Raw genomic sequence first — 24353 nt, 5'->3', positions numbered from 1 at the left:
AGGGATGACAGTTGGCAAACTGTGAAGCAAGCCGCTTCCCCTTTTGGGGTCCCTCCCACCTCCATCCTGGGGACCTCGTGCCCTTGTGCCATGTGGAGGCGTCTACCCGCTGAAGCAGCCCTCCCTTCCCTCCTCTCTTCCTCCCGAGGCATACGTTTCGTGACTCGCCCCCAGCCTTCTGGGGGCTCCTGTCATTTTGGTAGTAGTGGACATTATTAAAGGAACAAATCCCAGCTAATTTGCCAACCGGCTAGCTGACTGCACCTCCCAGGTGCCATTATGCCTTCACCCGAGTGAAATGCACAAAAGATGCAGCTGGTGGAATGTCTTCAGGTAATTCCTAAGTTCTCTGCTGCTCACCTGTGGGCTGCTAAGATGTATACAGAGTTTGCACTTGATGCTGGCAAGTGAGGGTGGGGGCGCCGTTTCTATGAACTGGTTACTAAGCCCACGAAAACACGCTAACAGAAGTGATCGAATCTTTGTGCTGGGAGCCAGGGGGAAGTCGGACACGCAATTGCATCCCACGCGTGCCCAAGCTCCAGGGAGAGGTCACGACTTAGATCACTCACCCTTCACGAGCTCCCCGACATGTGCCCCCTGCAAATAACTCTCCCAGTCCCTCCTCTGCCCGGCCCTGACCCCAGCCATCCCCTGCGCAGCCCTCAGGACTGGGCTGTTAGCGTGAAATGGTCGAAGGGGATGGAGAGGTACAAAGTTCCAGTTATAAAATAAGACACGAGGATGTCAACGATACTATAGTAAGTTTGTGTGGTGACAGCGTGGTGAGCATTTTGTAATGCGTAGAGTTGTCGGCTCATTCTGCTGTACACCCGAAACTAATATATTGTATGTCAACTATACTTCAATTTAAAAAAAAAAAAGACTGGGCCGTCAGTGACAGGGCTCAACTCAGCCCATACATTTTAACAGAGATCCGAGGCTCCTAAGGATTGAAATGAATTGTACCCTCTGGGAAGCATAAATTATAACCAATTTTTTTTTCCTATCTGTACTCACTTGGCTTGCCGTTCACTTCTGTCTGAAATGCATGGAAAACCTCAGATTCTTCCTTGCCTAATACCCTCCTCATGTGTGTTGCTATATTATGAAAGCAGTAAAAAAAAATTCGTATATATTATTTCTCCATTCCAAGTTCCCCACTTAAGGGGGATTGTGCAATATTTGTGTTCCACTTATATGAGGTGCCTACAATACTCAGATGCATAGAAGGGAGGTTGCTAGGGGCTGGGAGGGGGAATGGGGAGGTACAGTGTTTAATGGGAACCGAGTTTCAGTTTAAGATGAAAAACTCTGGAGATGGATATGGGTTATGGTTGTACAACAATGGGAATATACTTAATGCCACCGAACACTTAAAAATGGTTAAAATGGTGGTTCAGTTGATTGAGCGTCCGACTCCGATTCAGGTAATCTCGCGTTTGCGAGTTTGGGCCTCACGTCGGGCTTGCTGCTGTCAGCCTGTCAGCGGAGAGCTCACTTCGGATCCTCTGTGCCCCCTCTCTGCCCCTCCCCTGCTTGCACTCTCTCAAAAATAAACATTCTTTAAAAACCGGTTAAAATGGTAACTTCCACATTATGTGTATTTTACCACCAATATATAAAATGTATGTTAAATATATGCATAGGCTCAACTCTTCTCTAGATATGTAACTAATTTCAGACAGTTTACATTTTACTTTTGATCTCTCCCCCCCTCTTCATATTGTGTTCTTTGGTTGGGGCCTTTAATCTCCTGAATATTTTCTGGGTTTGGGTTTTACAGAACCAAAAAGAGTACGACTCCAGGAAAAAAACCACGGCCCTCTCTTCCCTCTTCCTTCCCCACAGCCACTTTCTTCTTGGCTGCTTTTAAGCAGAAAGCTTTCCTAGTTAAAGAGAAAGTCCGTGATTTTCAGTGGTACATTTAATAATTCATAAATCACGAGAGGTTCAAACAGGTTCAAAGTTTAAAAGTTTAAAAGTTTTGCTAAAGCTTTAAAGTTTAAACTGTCAGAGGCTTTGACAAAAAACTTTTCCTGTCTGGAATATTTAAGATTGTTGTGCCATATAATATTCAGGACTCTATTATATCCTTCTCTCCCAAAATGTTTCTCCTAAGAAAATCCAGGCGCCGTTGGCTTCAGGCATTTTCCTTTGTGGCCCCGAGGCCCCAGGGTCCTGGAGGCCAGCAGGTACAGGGAGCCGGCCCGAGGAGGGGTGGGGGTTCTGACATCTGCACTTGGGGGAAAAGCACTTAGTTGGCCAGAATCACCATTGTGTGGGGATTTCTCTTTAAAAGAATGGAAATTGTAAAATGAGATCCTGGCAAAAGTGTGTAATGAGGTCTTGGCGGAAGACAGTGAGTTGTACATAATCTGCTATTTCAAAATCTGGAAGCAGAGAGGCCAAATCTTCCGCTGGCCTCCAGCTGACCTCTAATTTTTCAGGCATAATTACTGTATTTGCATGTGCAATTGAGTGTGGTGTCAGCCACCCACGCCAAAGCACTTTTCGGAGTTTATTGGGACAAGAACAAACACGGTCGTTTCCACTGAAGACTGTGTTTGACCAAGCAAGCACACAACATGGAGGTCATGTCTGATAATCTGGCCTTGGCCCCTGATGCTGCATATACTATGTTGTTTGATAACGTCACTCCGTTTCTCAGAAACCTTCCGTGGCTCCCCCTGGCCTTTCAGGTCAGATCCAAGGACTTAGTCATGAAATTTCAGTGCCATTACGCCTCACATCAGATACTCGCGGCAGACAAGCAACCCGCCCTCCTGTCCCCACCTGCCTTGCTCGGTGCCACCTCTGGTGGCACTTCTGGTACTTTCTGTCTGCTGCTGTCCACAGCTGAGAAAGGTTGCTCTCTCCTTTTCACTAAACCCTTCTTTACAATTTCTTCAGCATTCTGCTCTTCCTTATGGTTCCACAAGACATTAGCACCAGTGCCAGGACCAGCTCAGCATAATCAAAATCTTTTCCTGTTTCCAGGATTTGGTGACAGGATGTTGTAAGATGAGTCCGTGACATGAACGTAGTAACACTGGACTCCCAACGCTGGTCTCCACCGCTGGACACTGAGGAGCATGTTTTCGCATAAATCGCCTCCTTTCATCCTAACGTCCTCCCATCCACGACTTCACCTGAGTCTTCAGACCTAGGAGCTCTGCTGGCCACTCACGGCTCCTTATGAGAAAACGCACCATGGGTCTTCAGGACTCTCCCACGTGGCCTCTGGTGGCATCTGACACGAGCCAGAACTCTCTTCTTGAATCTTTCTGTTCTCTTATCTTGTGTGCTCCTCCTCCAGCCGCTCTCCCTTCAGCGTGGGGTGCTCCGCATGGCACATTCGCAGCCAGCCTTCTCTCCTCCGCTGCTGCCCCCAGCAAGCTCCTTTCCCTGGGGCTTGAGCTGCAACCCCTCTCCTAGTGGCCCCACACCCGGGTGAGTACTCCTCAGCTCTCTCGTGGGCCCCGCACCCCCTTTCCATCTCCCCACTGCCTCCACACACAAGAATCCCGCAAAGTCAACAACCATGATTGATAGGCAGCCATCTAAGATAGAAACCAGTAAGATACTCACCCTGCAGAACAGCCCGCTTTCCCACAACCATTGGAAAATCCGATGGAAAATCCATCCAATGAGAAATCCATTGGAAATCCATCCAATGGAAAATTGATATTATGTTTTCTTTCTGCCGATGCTCCTTTTGTGTGTCTTCTTTAGTCAAGTACCTGGTTGTGCAGAGTAGAAACCTCTGTCGCCCCTAATGTCTTCCCCCCTCGACTTTCCCACCTGATGGAGAACAACCCCAATGACCTTACAGCCATCCTCTCCTTCTCCTCCATCCCACTGCCACTTCTTAATTCGATCTGTCATCACCTCCTGTCATAACATCACAATGGCCTCCTCTCTGGTTGCTCTTCTCTGGCCTTTCCTGCTTCCAATCTTTACAAACATGGAACAGTCACGTTGCTGCCTGTGGATGGTACCCTTTCTCAGAGCTGCAGCCCTGGAAACACAAGCCCCTTCCCTGTCAGATGCCCCTTGGCCTTATCAGCTACATATTCTGCTGCAACCCTCCTCCTACTCTCTCTCCACTCTCTGCTTCAGCCAGATCTACCTTCCTTGTTTCCCTGAGCATGCAGCCTTGTTCATGCCTCCGTACCTTTACAAATACAGATATCTCCTATCTGGGAGGCCTTCTCCTACTTGCTACCTGGTGAGACCCCATTCATCCATTGGACCTAGCTCACCTCCACCATGAAGCCCCCCACAATTCCTATCAGTAGGGAGATACTCCCCCTCCCTCACTTCTAGACCACCGTGTTCTACACACACAGCCCCTCCATTGGTCATGCTTGTCTTACCTGTGTGACTCCAGACCCCTAATCTCTGATCCCTCAGCACCTAACATAGGGTCTGGCACTGGTGCCAATCTCTTTTCTGAAGGAATTAAATCTTGTGGCAGCGAGTGACATCCTCTGGAGAACTAAGTACACTCAGTATGGGAAAGCACAGTCTCCAGTCTGGATTCTTTGTCCTCTCTGGTTGCAACCTGCTATAATTTTCACTATTCTTAAATGGGGAGTGTGAACTATTAGAGAGAAAAGAGAAAAATTCTCATTTAAATGACTCCTCTCTCCCCAGCAGACTCACATACCTTCTTCTGTGGGCTGTAAAATCCACTTATGCAGTGGCACGCATTTTAGTTATCATGGGTAACATTCTGGTTTCTACCAGAGTGGATGTAAATCGTTTTATGCTAAAACCATGCAGATATTCGTATGGTTCATAGAGAGCTCTGTAGTTAAGCCTCTGTTCTGGCATATGAATTAAGGATGTCTTAGGGAAACACAGGCGCTGGGATATTTGTGGGTAGTTTGCTTACATCCATGGGGAGATGGCTTAACCTTGTACGTGTCAGGCTTTGAAGACAGAGACCAGGGTTAAGTCCTAGCTCCATCAGAACGTGACCTGCGGCACATCACTCCATCTCTCTGCCTCAGTTTCTTCATCTGTAACGTGGTAAAGGTGATACCTCACAGGGCTGCTGTAAAAATTAAATGAGATCACGTCTTTAAACATTTATCCCAGAAGAAACCCTCAATCACTGCTAGTAGGCACCTGAGTGCTAATGATTGCCCTGACCATTAGCACCGTAAGTGCTTTATATACTTTGTAACTACACACACACACACACACACACACACACACAGAAATATGTAAATATATATAATATGTGCGTATATATCTATATATTTACATTTGTATATTTATAAATATAGTATATTTATACACATATTGGCTATGACAACATATAATCCTACAACAACCCTATGATGTAGGAACTATGATTGTCTCCACTTTACAGGTGAAGAAACGGAGACAAGTTAGGTAACTTGCCCCAAGTCACACAGCTAGTAAGCAGCAGACCTGGAATTGCAACCTAGACAATCAATCTGTAACCAAAGTCCATGCTCCTAACACCCATTGAAAGGCCTCATGTTGCCATCAAGTCAGTAAATGCCCACTATCATCATCACCATCATCATCGTCTTCGTCATGGATGCCACCCTGTCTATGCCATACTACAAAAGTGCTCTGGCGAGGCCGGCTACTCAGACAGCTCTCGGGCGGTAACTTGGTTGCACAAGCAAAACGATATTCATCTTGCAGCCTCTGAGGCTGCCCCGAAGGTCTATTCCAGGCAACTCTAATACTTGGGTGGTAAAAAGTACTGTCAAGGGAGGCCTTGGGATTCTGAAAGAGTGAAGCCAGGATACGAGCTGGCCCGAAGTCAGAGTGTGTGGCCCTGGAACAGCTTCCTCCCATTTGCCTGAAGTCTTCCCTCTCTTAGCTGGAGAAAGAGCCCAATGGATTCCTGCCTCCCAACCAACCCCAGCCAGACTGGGATTTTGTAATCGTGTCTGTCTCGGATGACGGCCCACAGAAGTCAGACGTGGAAGCGCTCGCTTGGGTTGTCCACACATTCCACCCCTGAGCCAGGAAATGAGAACTTCTAACCCAGTGTCACTGTGTTGCTGTAAAAATCACATCTATTTGTAAAATATGCAAGTGGACTTAAATGTATCTTGATGTCATTGGCTTGTTTACCAGAAGTTTCATTTAGCCTGTGTTTTCTTTTCTCCCTTGTCCTTTTCTACCTCATTTTCCCCCAACTCCATTGCAAAATATGATTTTGGTCTTGGCCCTATTAAGGGTCTTTGTCCTCTGTTATCTGTGTAACACATGCTTTCCTGAAATATTTTTACTTTGGGAGTCAGGTAAGTCTGCCTTTCATTTCTGACCCTGCTTCGCATTAGGCAAGTTGCCTTCTTGAAGCCTAAGTTTTACATATGTAAAATGGGTATAATAAAGAACCCAATTTGATAGAGTCGTTGTGAGGATTATACGCAATCATGAACAGTAACTGACACTCACTGAAAGTTAACACATGTTGATTGCCATGCTAGGTGCCTTTTCCCAAGCTTGCAGACAAAACTACTGAGTAAAGAGATTATAGGAGCACCTGGGTGGCTCAGTCGGCTGTCTGACTTTGGCTCAGGTCATGATCTCACAGTTAGTGGGTTCAAGCCCCGTGTTGGGCTCCGTGCTGACAGCTCAGAGCCTGGAGCCTGCTTCAGATTCTGTGTCTCCCTCTCTCTCTCTGCCCCTCCCCTGCTCACGCTCTGTCTCTCTCTCTCTCTCTCACACACACACACATAAATAAATAAACATTAAAGAAATTAAAAAAAAAAAAAAGAAAGAAAGAGATTATAATGTTCTATTTGGCACCAAGAAGCATCAGGCACGTCTACCCTGATAGGATGGAACAAAGACCATCTCCTCAGTCAGACCTCTGCACACAGCATCGTCCACAAAACCCTACAAAGAAGCTATTGTTCCTTTCCCCGTTTCACAAAAGAGGAACAGAAGGTAAGAAAGTCACTTGCCCAAGGTCACCCAATGGATAAGTGGCAGAGGGGGTACACATAATCACCATGTGATATAACGATACTGAACAGCGGCAGTAACAGCAATAACAGTTAGTGGTTATTGAGCACTTACCATGTGCCAGGCACAGTTACTAGGAGCTGCGTGTGGATTATTTCATTTAGTCCTCATACCAACTCTGTGAGGTAGATAGTCTTACTAAGCTTGTTTTACAAATGTGTAGATTGAGGGGAAAGAGTGTTCAGTGACTTGCTGAAGGTCATGTGGTTGGTAAGTTGACAGAGCCAGACTTGGAACTGGTGTTCCAAATTCAGCACTAGAACCTCTCCTACGTTGTATCTTTAAAAATGAAATAATTGGGGCACCTGGGTGGCTCATGGGCACCTGGGTGGCTTAGTCGGTTAAGCGTTCGACTCTTGATTTTGGCTCAGGTCATGATCTCTTCATCATGAGATCGAGCCCCACATTGGGCTCTGCACTGAGCATGGAGTCTGCTTAAGATTCTCTCTCTCCCTCTGCCTCTACCCCTCCCCATCTCACGCTCTCTCAAAAAAAAAAAAAATTAAATATGCATAAAAGGGCTTAGCCCAGTGCCTGGTATGCACACATGCATACACACACACACACACACACACACACGCGCATATATTTTTGTCATTGTTATCACTAGTAAAATGATAGTCAATATTTAATATTCTTCTGCTTTTCCAGGCATCTCCACTCATCTGTGAGATGTGAATGTCCAACATGAATCTGAGTGGACGGGAGCCCATATTTTCTGATTCATTTGATCTTTGGTCACCTTAACTGCCTTCTGCACATGTCAACAGCAAGACCCCCTTCCTAACCCAGGTGTGATATCACCCTGAGTTTTCTTTTCCAGAAGTCCTTCTACTAAACTGATTCTGAAAATCACTTTTCTTTCTGCCACAGCTTTGCATTAATTTTTCATTGCTGTAAAACAGAACAAAACAAAAACAAAAACAAAAAAATTACACCAAATTTAGTAGCTTGAAACAACACATGTTTATTATCTCACAGTTTCTGGGTCCTGTGCTCAGGATCCCGCTAGGCTGCAGCCAAGCTGTTAGCAGAGCTGTGTCCCTTCTGGATCTCAGGGTCTTCTTCGGAGCTCAGGTGGTTGTGGGGGGAATTCAGGTCATCATGGAGACGGGACAGAGGGCTCCTGGTTTCTTCCTGGTTAGAGGCTCTCCCTGCGGTTCCCCGCTTTGTGGCTTTCTACACGGGAAGCCCATGTCCCAGCAGCTTGCTTCTTCAAGGCTGGCAGGAGCGCCTCTCACCCTGGTCTGCGAACGTGGAGTCTTAGAGAACGGAACATAATGGTGTGCCATCACCTTTACCATATTCTACTGGTTAGAGGAAGGTCACAGGTGTCACCCACATTCTGGAGAAGAGAATTCTACAAGTCAGGTCATTAAGGATCACCTTAGGGTGTGTCCACCACAAGTTCCTTGCCTGCTTGCCTCAGTTCCCTTTTTATTCCCAAAGAGGATTATTTTGTCTTCATTTTCACCTCCACACAAAAATACTTTCTGTGTCTGTAAAATTCTAAGATCTGCTCTTTCTTTTTTCCTCACCTGTAAAAAGGTAGAGCCCAAGTCAAGATCTCTCCTTTTCTCTCCATTTCACCCAAAACCATAGTCTCTTCCTTTCCAAAACCTTTATTGGCATGTAACTTACATACCATAACATTAAAGTGTACCACCCAGTGTATATTTATAAACTTAATGAATCATCATCGTAATATCAATGTTAGAACATTTTTCATCACCCCAAAAGGAAACTTCCAATCACGACACCCCTTCCCCTCCCGTCGCAGCCCTGTGTAACAGCTAATCTATTTTCTGTCTCTATAGATTTTCCTGTTCTGGACATTTCATACAAATGGAATTATCCAATATGTGGTCTTCTAGGACTGGCTGCTTTCAGTGAGCATCAGTTTGTAAGTTTCTGAGGCTCATCTGTGTTGTAGCATAAACAGTATTATGATGGCCATATAGGATGTTTAGAGTGCTATAGACAAAACAGCGAGGAAATGAAGGATGTTTACTCCCAAAAGTAGGGTGAAGAATAAGTATCTTTATTCATTTTCCACCTCACAAGTTTTGATAGGCATTTACTCTACATAGGGCCCTGGAGGGAAGAAAAGGTACGTAAGATTCAGCCACTGTCCTTAAGGAACTTGGGCTGTAAAGACAAAAGGCATAGTTCTGATTTATTCCTAAGCATCAAGGAGGGGAAATGCACAGTGAAATTTCAACTCACTGGGACAAAACAGAAGCTAAAACTAGTCTCTCAAACATATGAATTGTTTTTTAAGGGGAAAAAAATGTTAACCAGTATTCCTTGCTTTTAGTTACATGGAGCTGAATGATTTTTAAAAATGGGCCAGGGGGTGTTCTGAGAGCAATCTCAGGTCAAGCACAAGGGAACAGACTGGCTCACGAGTCTATTAGGAGAACTCCGGGGGAGGGGCAGGACTGTGCCCCGGGCTGGTGTTCCCTGTCTTGACATCAGCCCCAGGGATCCCATTCTGCAGCCATGCGCTCATCAGCATATGCTCCAAGCCTGGAGGAATTTCCCTGCAATGTAACGATTTTTCTTTTGCCCAAAGGTCAGCATGTGAATATCAAAAACACTTCTGATTTAGACAAGCTGAGGAATGATGAAACTAACCAGTTTCTATCAGCAGGAGCGAACCTCTACGTGGGAACTTTGGATATTTCACAAAAAGGCAAGTTCAAGCAAGAATCCTTAAAACTGAGAGGTGTCTATGGCATCAGCTGAAGAGAACAGTAAGATGGTGAAACACTTACCACCAATGTAATATTATTAGTGTTTCCAAACATTCCTCTGGGATAAGCAAGGCTGTTGCTCAAGATTTGCAGACAGGGCCCCACGACTTCAAACTCCAATCATGGAGCAAGGCCAGAGTCTCAGCGATGGGACCAGTCCCTCCCACGGCCAGCAGCCTGGGCCTCCCATCACCAGCTGCTGGCTACCTTGGAGCAGGGCTGTCTTCAGGAGCAGGCCTAGGGTGGCCGCAGGAAGATTCCTCACTCCTAAAGCCCTCTTCCACCTGGCTTGCTGATCTGAAATTCCACCCTTCAAAATTTATGTCTTTGCTCCAGTGCAAATACTCCTGGGAGAAGAAACACATCTTTTATCAGCCATTTACACCTCAGTGCAAATGTGTTTATCAGAGCCTTTGCCAAAAAGTCTGTTTTAGAGGAGAGGACGCAAAAGGACCTAAGAACAAAAAATGCCTGAGGATGAAGAGAAAGTAATCGAAAGTCGCAAGAAGACAGAAAAGGACCACAAGGTTGCACCAAAGGCAAATAAACCTAGGTTCTTCCTGGGAGGGCTTCCTGAGAGGATTGACAGCTTACCCAGACTTGTTGGGATCGAATGGGGGAAGAGTGGTGCACAGGAATTGCTGAGACTCAACACTGAGCCTCTGGCTGTAAAAGTAGGGATTAGGGCCTGGCCCCTGACTTTTCTGTTGTGCTTGTCTTCTCTCAGAGGGACACTCTCATGAGGAGCAGCAATGCCCAAACAAAGGAGGAGGAAGCCCACACCTGTCTCACCCATCATGGATAGTGCTTTGTTCCGCTTTACTACACCGCCAAGAGCCTCGAATCTGCTTAATTACACACAGACTTTTTGCACCGAAAGAAAGTGAGTAGTGTTTGTCTAAAAGAATGTGATCTTGCACCCTGTGGGGGTGGGGAGCCCTGCCCCAGCACTCACACTGAGCTACTGTCTCAGACCTGTCAACAAGGTGAGCCCCAAACCTGGCGAGATGATTGCTTGCTTATATAACACGATGATTTCACAACACTCACAAGAGATTAAAACTCCGAGCTGTCCAATTCCACTGGACGTCAGGGAACTCTGTGAGAAGTCGTTTCAGAATTAATTAACTGCATTCAGAAAAAATCCTCTTGGCTTCCTATAGCTGGTATTAGTCCAGAGAACCGCAATCCTTAGCCAGGCCTCTCTGAAAAGCTCAAATTTCCCAAAGGTATAGTCAGTTTAGGTGACTGGTGACAAAGTCAAGCACAGTTGGACTGTGTGTGCATGTAGACCAAACCTGGGGTATTGATCAATAAAGGTGAATCAGGGGCACCTGGGTGGCTCAGACGGTTAAGCATCTCACTCTTGGTTTCTGCTCAGGTCGTGATCTCACGGTTCACGGGTTCAAGCCCTGCATCAGGCTCTGTGCTGACAGCACAGAGCCCACTTGGGATTCTCTCTCTCTCCCTCCCTCTGCCCCTCCTCCACCCGTACTCTGTCTCTCTCTCTCTCTCTCTCAAAATAAATTAAAAAGAAAACCATGGTGAGTCAAGAGGGACATTTACTATCAGCCCTAAATATGTATATATCCACACCTTAATCTTTTTTTAATTTTTTTTAATATTTATTTTTGAGAGAGACAGAGACAGAATGCGAGTGGGTTAGGGGCAGAGAGACAGGGAGACACAGAATCCGAAGCAGGCTCCAGGCTCCGAGCTGTCAGCACAGAGCCCGACGCGGGGCTCGAACTCACCAGCCGTGAGATCATGACCTGAGCTGAAGTCAGACGCTTAACTGACTGAACCACCCAGTCGCCCCAACCACACCTTAATTTTTAAGATTTAGATGTTTAGATGGTTCTTTTCAAAAAAGATGTGAAGGGCTATGCTCAGTGCATGGGGGTGAAGGATTTTATTTTACTTAAAAAAATTTATTCTCTTACTTTCATTTAATCAAAATTACAAAATGTTTTACGAACAATTTTTCACATAATTTTTGCTCTTTTGACATTGATTAATTAGATAAGCATTCTTTTTTTTTTTTTTTAAGGGTTTAAATATAATTTATTGTCAAGTTAGCTAACATACAGAGTATACAGTGTACTCTTGGCTCCGGGAGTAGATTCCCATGATTCATCACTTACATACAACACCCAGACTCTTAAATACAGAGAACAAACTGAGGGTTGATGGGGAAGGAGGCAGGGGGAAGGGGAAAATGGGTGATGGGCATTGAGGAGGGCACTTATTGGGACGAGCACTGAGAGTGAAGGATTTACACAGGATGCTCCCCAAGTAATTTCACCCACCAAAAACACAAAGAACCTGCAAGAGGAAACTCCAGCTCTCTTTAATTTGCCTGGCATCTGATTCTCATTCTAGAGCCTGCAGCCTTCTGGACTTTGAGGAGGAAAATGCCTACCTTAAGAATTACAGTGTTAAAAGATCCTCCTTGTAAGTGAATATTTAATGAACTGCAACACCCATCACAAAACACTTCATATGGCTTTAGTTACTCCACGAGCCAAACTATGCCTCCAGCATACAAAATGAGACCTTGCTCATCTTTTCAAATGCCATGAGAAGCCTATATCAACAGTACTCCCTCCTTTTTTTCCCATGCTAGTGCCTTTTTTTTTTTTTTTTTACCGTATTTATTTATTTATTTGGTTAAAAAGATTGGAGAATTTAATTGTCTTTCTCTTCCTAGAGAAGATTGGTTCTGAAATGCTTTTTAGAGTGTGTTTTGTGGCATCTGAAAGTTCCCTACCTCCCACACTCAAGTTCTAAAGTTTGAAAGAATACATCATTGCTAGTTTGATGTATGGCCAAGACCGAGAACACAATGCAGGGAGTGTAGGCATATTTCACTCCACAGTGGACTCACAGTCTTTCCTTAGACATGGTTTTAGCATAAAGTAAATTGTATTTCCAGGATTCCTGCCAAACGCAACAATACAAATAACGATGACCAAAAACAGCAAAATGCGGGTGAACCAGAAGTGATGATATTTCATAAGGAAATCCCATAAATGTTCTTAATATGCTTTGGATTGATTTGAAGATTAATTAATTAAACCAGGTTGGCGAAGTCCCAACATATAAAACTGTACTAGAAGAGAATTCTATAGAAACTCAACAGGGATACAAATAGTGATTTAATACTTCTTAATGCAAATGATGAGATATATTTCAACAATCAATGGTTCTGAAAATGAAATTAGAATAGTCTGATTTTTTTTTTTCTTTTTTTGGCACTGGCTAAATACTTAATAGTGACTATTTTCCAGACTCTCTACGTTACTCCAGGTTTGGATTATAAGGATTTCTAGCAAATCATCAACACATCAGTATCAAATCACTCATAGAGCATCCATATAAATTTGCCTCCCTACTATTCTTCAACTGAGTTGGGAGTAGGGAAAAGAATGAAGATTTGTCCCAGGGACTTTTCTAGGCTCTTCCATGAATTTCCCAGGTTCTCTTCACAGCAACACTGTAAGATGGATAGCATTATCTCTATTTCACAGATAAAGAAATTTAAGTTCCGAAAAGTAAATTATTCAAGTTCAAACATACTATAGTTTTCAGAAGTGGAAAGGAAATAAATAAATAAAAGAGTATTTCTCTATGTGTTACTTTCCATTATTCAAGAAATTCAAGTGAAGGTACTGGCTTATTTTAAAACTGCTTTAGACTTCAGACTCCCAAGCTGTGCTCCTCAGACAGCAGAACTACTCTGAGACTGAACCATGAGGCTCTCAGCATTACGGCTTTCCTGGTGCAGTGTTTCACCAAAATGAGGGACAAACGATTTTAAGCGGTACTATAATAAGATATTATATCACTGAATTAAAATTATTCTATTTCTCTTCTGTTTTCTCAGTTGAGGTAAAATTCACCTGACATAGACTATTTTAACCATTTTATTTTGTTGTTTTTAATATGAAATTTATTGTCAAATTGGTTTCCATACAACACCCAGTGCTGCTCCCAACAGGTGCCCTCCTCAATACCCATCACCCACCCTCCCCTCCCTCCTACCCCCCCGCCCCACTCCCCATCAACCCTCAGTTTATTCTCAGTTTTTAAGAGTCTCTTATGGTTTGGCTCTCTCCCTCTCTTTTTTTTTCCCCCTTCCCCTCCCCCATGGTCTTCTGTTAAGTTTCTCAGGATCCACATAAGAGTGAAAACATATGGTATCTTTCTCTGTATGACTTATTTCACTTAGCATCACACTCTCCAGTTCCATCCACGTTGCTACAAAAGGCCAGATTTCATTCTTTCTCATTGCCTAGTAGTATTCCATTGTATATATAAACAACTTCTTTATCCATTCATCAGTTGATGGACATTTAGGCTCTTTCCATAATTTGGCTATTGTTGAAAGTGCTGCTATAAACATTGGGGTACAAGTGCCCCTATGCATCAGCACTCCTGTATCCCTTGGGTAAATTCCTAGCAGTGCTATTGCTGGGTCATAGGGTAGATCTATTTTTAATTTTTTGAGGAACCTCCACACTGTTTTCCAGAGCGGCTGCACCAGTTTGCATCCCCACCAACAATGCAAGAGGGTTCCCGTTTCTCCACATCCTCTCCAGCATCTATAGTCTCCTGATTTGTTCGTTTTAGCCACTCTGGCGTGAGGTGGTATCTCAGTGTGGTTTTGATTTGTATTTCCCTGATGAGGAGTGACGAGCATCTTTTCATGTGCCTGTTGGCCATCTGGATGTCTTCTTTAGAGAAGTGTCTAATATTTTAACCATTTTAATACGTACAGTTTGGTGGCTTCTAGTACATTCGCAGTGCTGTGCAAACAGCATTTCTCTTTCAATATGTCAGACTGTGTCAAGGAGAAAGTCTTAGCTTGGTGCTGTTATGTCTCTAATAGCTCTAATATTTGATAATCTCCCTTCCAGGGAAAAAGACAAAGCAAGCTCATAGCCCTTAGTAAATAAGCATACAACTAGAATTTGATAACATAGATTTGGTGTTTCATTTGCATTTATTTTTTATTTACCCTGAATTTCTACCTATGTAGTAACAAAATTTCCTTATCAAAAAATATTTAAATAAAATGATGAGTTGATTTAAAGAAAACTTTTAGGTAAATAATAGCATCGGTGGCACATACATATGGCAAAAAAAATCACAAAGGAGGTACATGAATGGCTGAAGTTCTAGAACCACCCTCTGGAGGTCAGATGGAAAGTGACAAGGAAGGAGGACCGGGTCATGGGCGTTTAGAAGGAGAAGGCTGAGCAGACTGAAATAATTCGTCAAAATGTCACAGGAATGAGGGGCTAGGACTTGGGAAGGACTCTAATGGTCAATTCTAGAATGTGACTCTTCTTTCCTGGTGAAAGTCCACTGGCCTGGCTTGCCTTCCACCGGGGGTCCTAGAGGTATCTCCACTCTCCGAGTTACAGAAAAATACCCCTTCTCAGAGCAGGGGCACATCCACTTACAGACTGGGCAGAGAAGGAAGGGCAGCACACTCTCTCCATAAAGGCCAAGCTGAAAAGAAGCTCAGAGGCGGGCCAAGGGAGCTGAAAGAGGAGGCCACTGTTTCACCGCTGCACGGTGCCGTGCAAGGATATGTTCAGCCTCCCAGAGAGCTGCAAAGGAAGGAGGGAGAGAGGAGAGGTGGGGCAGAGACTTGGAAGGTGATCCCTAAATGGAGCGCTTGTCCTTTTGGCCTCAGGCTTTCTGATGAAGGCTTGTGGTTGGAGCAGCGGTGTGGGAGGGCACATGTGTAAAGAGTTGTCTCCCCTCCCATAGATCTGCTCCCAGGGCCCATTTGTGCAGGGAACTGACGGCATGCCTCAGAAGTGAGGCTCTGCTGCTGGAAGAGCCTTCTCCACCTACAAATCTGTTTCTAATGATTCACCATTTGTAAATGGAACTCCCATCCCTGGCTCTTCATTAGTAAAGGGTTATCGAAAAGAAAAATGGAGCACCCATCTGGAGATAAAAATCCCTGATGCCTAACAGATTGTCAGGAAGATTTCCAGCTCACCAGATTTGAAGACAATGCATGTACACGCACACACACACACACACACACACACAGTCCAGAGCTAGTCGTAGCTAGAATATTCTTTCTAGCTACCCAAAATATATCAGACTATCTACTGCATGAAATGTAAAGTTCCTCCTTTTAAAATGCAAATTATACAAAAGAAATAGCACATGAAGCCATCAGTCCGGTACAAATTAGTCTGGTGATGCCTTCTCCTAGCACCTTTGAGAGATCAGAGGAAAAATCAGATCTTGACCCATAGAAATTGCATTTCCCTCCAGTTACTCTCACCTTTCTATGTTTTCCTTCCTGCAAAATTTGTCTTAAGAGTTGTTCATTATCCCGTGTCCACCTCATCTCCTGAGCTCATTCCTACCTGGCTAAGTCACCAGTGATGTCACATGGTCAAATCCAAGGGCCACATTTCGGTCTTCCTCCTCGACTCTTGGCAGTATCTGACACGGTTAAATTCTCTAATTTGAAACATTTTCTTATCTCGGCTTCTGTAATACTAAACTCTTCTGATTCTCATCCAACCTCACAGGCCACTCCTTCTCAATCTCCTTCCCATCTGCTACTTTCTACAAGGAGGAGAGCCCCAGGGCCACACCTCGGCTCTTTTCTCCAACTGGGTGAGTGCCTCTAGTCCCGAGACACCAGACACCATGCCGAGGCTGACAGCTCCAAATTTCTATCTCAGATCCTGACCCTTCTCCTGAGTTCTGGACTCAATATCCACCTATTTACTTGATATCTCTAATTTTATGTCTGAGAGGCATTTCAAAGTTAACCCATCCTCAACAGCACTTTAATTTCCCCTCCCATATTTCTTCCTCTGTCTTCTCCTTCTCAATAATGGCACCAACATCCAATCAGTGGCTAAAATAAAACCACCATATCTTGCTAAGGCTATTGCCTTCTAGCTGGTCTTCCTACTTCTCTTCCTCTATTCAAAATTCTCCGATGGCTTTCCGCCTCAAAATCATCGTGTCAAAGTCCTGATCTTAGCCTGTGATTTGCCCACCCACCGACTTCTCCATGACCTCATCTCCTCCCACTTCCTCCCTGTCCACACCCCTCCCACCACAGTGCCTAAGAGCTGCCCCTCCAGCATGCCCCTCACATGGTTTGTGAGTTCCACCCCACGGCCTCTACACTCACTGTTTTCTCTTCCTGGGGCACCCTTGCCTCAGATATCTGCGTGGCTTACTTCCTCACTTCTTTGCTCAAATGTCATCCCATCAAAGAAAACTCCCTGATTATCTTATCTAAAACTAGCCATCCAAGTCCCTCTTTATCCCTTCACAATGCTTTGCTTTTCTTCACTATCCCCACCTAAATAAATATGTGGTTTATTACTATCTGTTTCTCTCCACTAGAGTGTAAGATCTGGGAGAGCAGGGACTTGATCTATTTTGTGCACTACTCTGTCCCCAGAGCCTAGAAGAGCACCTGGCACATAGCTGGTGTTAAATCAATATTTGTTGAATTCTCTAATAAATCTTCATTTCTCTTTTCCCGGCCTCCTCGTGTTCAATCCATCTGAAAAGTCATCCTTTCATCTCAATCCCAAATACATCCAATTCTATCCTAGTTTAAACCACCATCATATCTCACTGGGGCTCCTGCTTCATGGCCTGAGAGGCATCCCTGTTTTTTCTCTAGAATCCATTCTCCAAACTGCAGCCAGTGATTTAAAAAAAAACCAGAAACAAAAAACACACAAATCAGGCCCATTAATGTTAAAACCCCACTAATGTTCTTGGAATAAAGTATAAACCTTTAACCCAGGGCAAAAGGCCACGCATGACCTGGCACCATGACCCCTTCCTTGCTCACTAAGCCTCCATCACACTAATCATTGCCTCGAACACACCAAGTGTGTTCCTGCCTCAGGGATTTTGCACATGCTATGCCTTCTGTGCAGATAGCTCTTCCCTGGATAGCCACATGACTGGTGCCTTCTCTCTATCCAAGTCTCAAGTGTCACCTTCTCAAAGCAAGGCTCCACCCACTCTCTTTCAGTTTGCTATTGTGCTTTATTTTCTTCCTAGCACTCATAAACATATTGTTTATTCACTTGTATATTTTTATCTGCCTTCCCCAGCAAAATATTCTGCCCTGTCCAGCATTTATTCCCAGTATGCTATATACATCTCAGTATTATTATTATTGTTATTTGCACATAGGTAGTTATTCATCAACTATTTGTTAAACTGGATTAAATTTGGTAGCTCTAAGAATTTTTTCTTGGAGGGGCGCCTAGGTGGCTCAGTTGGTTAAGCATCCAACTTCAGCTCTGGTCATGATCTCACGGTCCTTGAGTTCAAGCCCCATGTCGGGCTCTGTGCTGACAGCTCAGAGTCTGGAGCCTGCCCTATATTCTGTCTCTCTCTCTCTCTCTGCAACGCACCCCCCCCCCCCCATACACACACTCTGTCTTTCTCTGTCTCTCAAAAGTAAATAAAAACATTTTTAAAAATTTACGAATTTTTTCTTGGGGCATCTGGGTGGCTCAGTCAGTTACATCCAACTTTGGCTCAGGTCATGATCTCATGATTTGTGACTTTGAGCCCCTCATCAGGCTCTCTGCTGTCAGCACAGAGCTCTCTTCAGATCCTCTGTCTCATTCTCTCTCTCCCCGCCCCCTCTTCCTCTCAAAAATAAAAAAACATTAAAAATTTTTTTAATTACCTGAAAAACTTTAAAGAAAAAAAATATTTTTTTTCTTAAACAGGGGCACCTGGGTGGCTCAGTCAGTTAAGCCTCCGACTCTTGATTTTGGCTCAGGTCATGGGTTTGTGAGTTCAAGTCCCACATTGGGCTCTGTGCTGACAGTGCAGAGCCTGGCTGGGATTCTCTCTCTCTCCCCCTTCGGCTTTTCCCTCACTCTCTCACTCTCAAAATAAATAAAAATAATTTTTTAAATAAAATTTTTTTAAAAAGAATTTTTTCTTAAACAGGAATTATTTTTAAGTATAATTGTTCTAAATCTTGAGATGATTAAAGACATCATTATTTAGTCAAGCTAATAATATTAACAAACAACACTAAAACCTCAGGGGCTTAAATCAATCAAAGTAGATTTTGCATTCATTTCACTGCTTAATAAAGGTGTTATGTGGGCAGCAATCTAGACAATTACTCCAGGCCCCAGGTCTCTTCTATCTTGTGGCTCTACCATACTCTACCTTCAAATCTTCTACTGGGTTTTCTTCATCTGACCAGCCAGCATGCAAAGAGAATGAGCAAGCCAAGATCTCCTCAGGTGTTGGAGGCCAGGCCTGGGAATGGAAGACATCACTTTTACCCAAATTCCATTGACCAGAACTAATCATACTGCTCTGACTTAACTGCAAGGAAGGCTAGGCCTGCCTAGGAAGACGATTCAGGATTGGCAAGCATCTACCCAGTCCCTGCTCCACATTTTTATGTTCTGCAGAGAGCACCATGACTTAGTTGTCTATCACATGAATGACTTTGGCTATCACCTTTTAGGCACTTGGGGTTCACAGGGCTGACAAATCATCATCTTCAGCAGACAAGGGAGACCAAAAGGTAGTGTGCTTCTTGGCCCTATCAGAGCAGAGGAACATGAAACTCTGCCAAAACAAAGCTAACCCCTGCAGCATGTGACTTCACGTTTTTAGCATTCGTTCTTGGGAGGACCATATTTGGGGCTCAACACCAGCCATCAAATCAGCCCAAACTTACAGTCTTCAACAGCTAACTTGAGTCTCTGAATTTCAAGGCCTAGTTTCTTGCTAAGACAAATAGATTTTGAGAGCCACAATTTTAAGGTAACTCATCTTTATGTAGTTTCTCCCTTTTAGCTTGTCTTAGACCTACCCTAACTATTTTTGTTTGGTTATACACAATATTTTATCATAGATCTTTAAGATAGATGATATTTTATCCAATATCATGGGAAACAGACTGCATGAATCAATTCTAAATAGCTCAGCCAGGGTGAGAACAAATTCCAATAGATAGCTACCCTTTGTAGCTTTGAAAGGAGTATATTTGAAAATATTCAAATCTCATGAGAGTAGATCTCAGTAAGGACATTTTTACTTTCTATGTTCCTTTCATTTAATATCATTCCCCTTGGGCTTAGTCTGTGATCTGCATGTCATAATTGTTTCACTTACGTATGGAAATTACAAGTCCATAAAGATAAGAAACGAAGGTATATTTAAGAACAATTGTCATATTTTGTGACTGAAATGAAAAGATTTAAACCTTAAACCCACTCCAAGAACAAGTAGGAGGGCATTACAGCAAAACATGTGAAATAAATGTGTTGAGTCTTCTATGTCTGAATTTGTTGATCTAATCACATTAAATACCAAATTGCATCCAGCTAGACCATGTAGGAAGAGAAAACAAATAAAACAGACCAGTTGAGGAGAGATGAGGTATGTAAGTAAAACAAATATAGAACAACCTTAAAGCAATCTTCAATTCGTTTGAAGCAATTGGATAAATACAGAGCATAATCAGAAATATTACATATAAAGGACAGGTCACCGTAGAATGGAGTGGTGGTGGGCAGTCTTTGGGATATTGAAGGAAAGACATCATGTGGAGGTGAGAAGAGGCTCTCCAGGGAGGGTAGAGCATAGGCAAAGACCTGAAGGTGGAGACATGTGGGTAAAAGAGAGACGAGGACATGAAGAAAAGCAGCTTGCTGAAGTAGGGCATGTGTAGTGGGTTGCTCTGTGGGAGAAAATGGAAAAATATGATTTATTGAGCAAGATTCATTGTTAACAAGCTAAGGAGTCCAGACTTGAAATAATCAGAAATAAGGCAATAGCGTAGGGTCTTAATCAGGGGGGAGATGATGAAAGCAATGATGAATCTGGCAACAGTCTGTAGGATAAATTGAAAGGGAAGAGACCAGTGAAGAGACGGCTGTAGTAATTTATATGGGACTTGATAGGGACTTGGCTCTGAGAGGTGGCACTGAAACTGAGACCTGGGTACAGATCCAAGAGACTCTGCAGAGGAAGGAAAGATGCTTTCAAATGACTGGATACAAGGAGTGACGGAGAGGGATGGAATGAAAAGCCGGAACCCAGGGCATGGCGGTGGCATCAGACAAGAGGAATTGATGAAGTATACGAAGCATCCTGCAGAATAAATTTTGCAATATTTATTACCGACTTAGTCATCGTGGAAATTTCTTTTTAATTTCTTATTCTAAGACACATGGTTAAAATTAAGGTTAATATTCTTGTTGGCTTAAGTTTCATATAACTTTGAATTCACCAAGTTGGGGGGATTTTGAGCATACGCATCAAAATAGTATAGAGTTGCCAGATCATGTTTTCATTTATAACAGAAGAGCAGAACAGCACTACATGGAATCAAAACATATTTTGCTAAGGGAGGCAATCAGGGCTTAAAATCACAATGGTTCTTGAATATGTGTAGCTGGTCTAAGATAGCTCACTGCTCTTTTAGATACCATGTAAACTTTTACCTGACATTTTCTGCTCTGTAGTTACTTCCATAGAAAGTAGAAAGAGGTGCAAACTGATGCCAAAATCCACAGAAAGAGACACTCCACCCAGAAGAAGGTAGACACCAGGAAAGATGTTAACAAACTTGGTGAAAAGCAAGGCATGCAAATATCAGAAAAAAGAAATGTCCGTATGTGAAATGAAGGTAAGCACGAAGATCTGCCAGGAGCAAATGGGAGGGAAAGGCAAAAGAACGAGCAAGCCCTCCCCAACCGTGAGCGGAGGAGTTAGGAGACCGCTGTGGTAAACAGAAGTGAATTGGAGATACAAAAATTAGAAATGTATGCATTAACATGAAATGAAATAAAATATTTAGCAGAGGGATGTTAACCTTTGACACCATCAAAAGTAGAATCTTTTCTCAGATTCATGAACCTCCAGTTTACTAGAAAAGTGTTATCTTCCGTGTCTGAACAAAGGTGGCACGACTCACGGTGCTGTGGAGGGTGGGAGAGAGCCAGTGGGAAAACAGGTAAGTTCCTCACTAAAAGAATTATGTTCCCAAAGGCAAGACTTACAAGCAAGTAGTTCCGAACCAGCAATCCCGCTTCTGGGTATATATCCAAAGGAGATAAAGACAGGACCTTGAGGAGTATCTGCCTTCCTATGGTCACTGCATCATTATTCACAACAGCCAAGACATGGAAACAACATAAGTGTCTGTCAAAGATGAATGCATAAAGAAGAAATGAGATGACTGATAGGTAGATGATAGATAGATAGACAGACAGATAGAGATAAGAGTATCATTCAACCATGAGAAAGAAGGAAATCCTGCCATTTGCAACAACATGGATGGACCTTAAGGACATAAAGATAAGTGAAATAAATCAGACAGAAAAAGACAAATACTGTAACAGATCATTTATATGTGGAATCTAAAAACGCCAAACTCATAGAAACAGAAGTAGAGTGGTTTTTAACCAGAGGTGGAGTGGGGAGTGGGGGAAATGGAGAGGGTAGAAACTTCCAGTTATAAGATGAGTAAGTTCTGGGGCTCAGTCGGTTAAGTGTCCGACTTCGGCTCAGGTCATGATCTCACAGTTCATGAGTTCGAGCCCCGCGTCAGGCTCTGTGCTGACAGCTCAGAGCCTGGAGACTGCTTCGGATTCTGTGTCTCCCTCTCTGTCTGCCCCTTCCCTGTTTGTGCTCTGTCTCTCTTCGGTCTCTAAAAAAATAAATACACGTAAAAAAAAAATTTTTTTTTAAAAGATGAGTAAGTTCTTAGGATCCATGGTGATTATAATTAATAGAACTGTATTTTATGCTTTAAAGTTGCTGAGAGAGTAAATCTCAAATGTTCCCACCACACCCAAAAAGAAAACACTGGTCCTGGGATGTGATGGAGGTGCTAGCCAACACTATGGTAGTAATCATTTTGCAACATATAAGTGTATCAGATCAATACACAGTACACCTTAAGCTTGCACAATATATATATTTTTAATTTGAAAGAGAGAGAGAACGAGCAGGGGAAAGAGCCAGAGGAAGAGAGACAGAGAGACAGAGAGAGAGAATCTTCAGCAGGCTCCACGCTCAGAGCAGAGCCCGCCCTGGGGCTCAATCCCACCACTCTGGGATCATGACCTGAGCTGAAATCAAGAGGCAGATGCTCAACTGACTGAGCCACCCAGGCACCCCAACCTTAGGCAATATTATACGTCAGTTACATCTCAATAAGCCTGGTAAATAAACTGAATTAAATAATTTCTAAAATTTGGTTGCTTAAAGGACATTATAGAAGGAAGAAGCTGGGAATTTCTTTGGAGTTATGGTACATGTCACGGATTTCTAACCGGGCTCTATTATCTAATCTCCCCTTCTTGCACAGTAACAGAACTTCCAAATGTTAGCAGGACACATGGTTGCCTAAAATAAAAACTATATTTCTTAGCATCCATTGCTACAGAGTCATATCCATCTGACTAAGTTTTGGTCAATGGATTAAAAGAGGAAATGGTATGCATAACTTCAGAATATGTCTTTAAAAGGAGGGAGTCCAGGGGCGCCTGGGTGGCTCAGTTGGTTAAACATCCAACTCTTGATTTCAATTCAGATCATGATCTCAGGGTTGTGAGATCGGGCCCCATGTCAGGCTCTGTGCTGAGTGTGGAGCCTGCTTGAGATTCTCTCTCTTTCTCTCTCTCTCTCTCTCACTTTCTTTCTCTCTCTCTCTCTCTCTCAAAAGAATGAGAAGAAGGAGAAAGAAGGAGAAGGGAGCTTGCCCTATTCTTCTGTCTTTTCTATTCCTGGTCACTGACATGTAAGTGTGATGGCTGAGATTAGAGAAGCCAACTCAGACCTCAGTGTGAAAGCCACATGTTGAGGATAGTGACACAAAAGTGTAGGAGCCTGGGTCTCTGATGATAACGGAGCCGCCATACCAGCCATAGATAATGTTTACTTAAAAGCAAGATAAACTTCTATCTTGGTACGTCCCTGATAATTACCTAATAAAAGTTATCTTTAGGATAACTAGAACTTATAAAGGCAGGACAGGCTGAATTCAAACCAAACTGGTATGAGGCTTCTAGCACTAGAAGCCGACCAGGTCTTTGCAAAGTAAATATTAGGGTACTTCTGATCAGTGTGAATAAACATGAGTTTTAGCTTGACATTGAGGGGAAAAAGAAGAAAATAAAGTAATGCAAGCACCTCGGTAGACAACTGACCCAGTGGGGCTTGGGGAAAGTGAAGCGAACATACATAGCACCTTCTGCTTTACAACACACGAAACAGAAAAGGAGGATTCGGCCCTTTCCGCTGAAAGTTGGAGGACTTTCCAAAGCAATTTTTAGGAGAAAGAAGGTCAGCAATGCACCGAGCGCTGCCCAGTAACAAGCATGGAAGAGGAGGGAACGCGTTGCCCAAAAGACACTGTATATGTGGCACAAAATCAACAGCAACCCTGGAAAATTCTTGCAGAAAGAAAGTACAGTCGGATTTTTCTAGGCAGGAATTTCATGGTTAAGTCATGACTATGTTGCTATGGGGCTTTACTATCAGCCAAAAATCTGTGAGATG

At 43.5% G+C, this 24353-nt stretch overlaps 1 long non-coding RNA gene across 3 annotated transcripts in view; it reads right to left on the bottom strand.

Annotated features, from left to right (window-relative positions):
- Positions 1-7973: 7973 nt before the first annotated feature.
- Positions 7974-24353, bottom strand: part of LOC122203947 — a 56864-nt gene continuing 40484 nt past the window's right edge. For 2 of the 3 annotated variants that reach the window (XR_006195415.1, XR_006195414.1), the window contains one exon: positions 7974-8288. This is a non-coding gene — a long non-coding RNA (uncharacterized LOC122203947). Of the gene's footprint in view, positions 8372-24353 lie in introns of all 3 variants that reach the window. The other variant, XR_006195413.1, reaches the window with a different exon arrangement.

The sequence above is a fragment of the Panthera leo genome, chromosome D3 (genome assembly GCF_018350215.1).
Source record: "Panthera leo isolate Ple1 chromosome D3, P.leo_Ple1_pat1.1, whole genome shotgun sequence".
NCBI lineage: Eukaryota > Metazoa > Chordata > Mammalia > Carnivora > Felidae > Panthera > Panthera leo.
The sequence above is the reverse complement of the archived record's forward strand: the minus strand, read 5'-3'. Positions and strand labels throughout refer to the sequence as shown.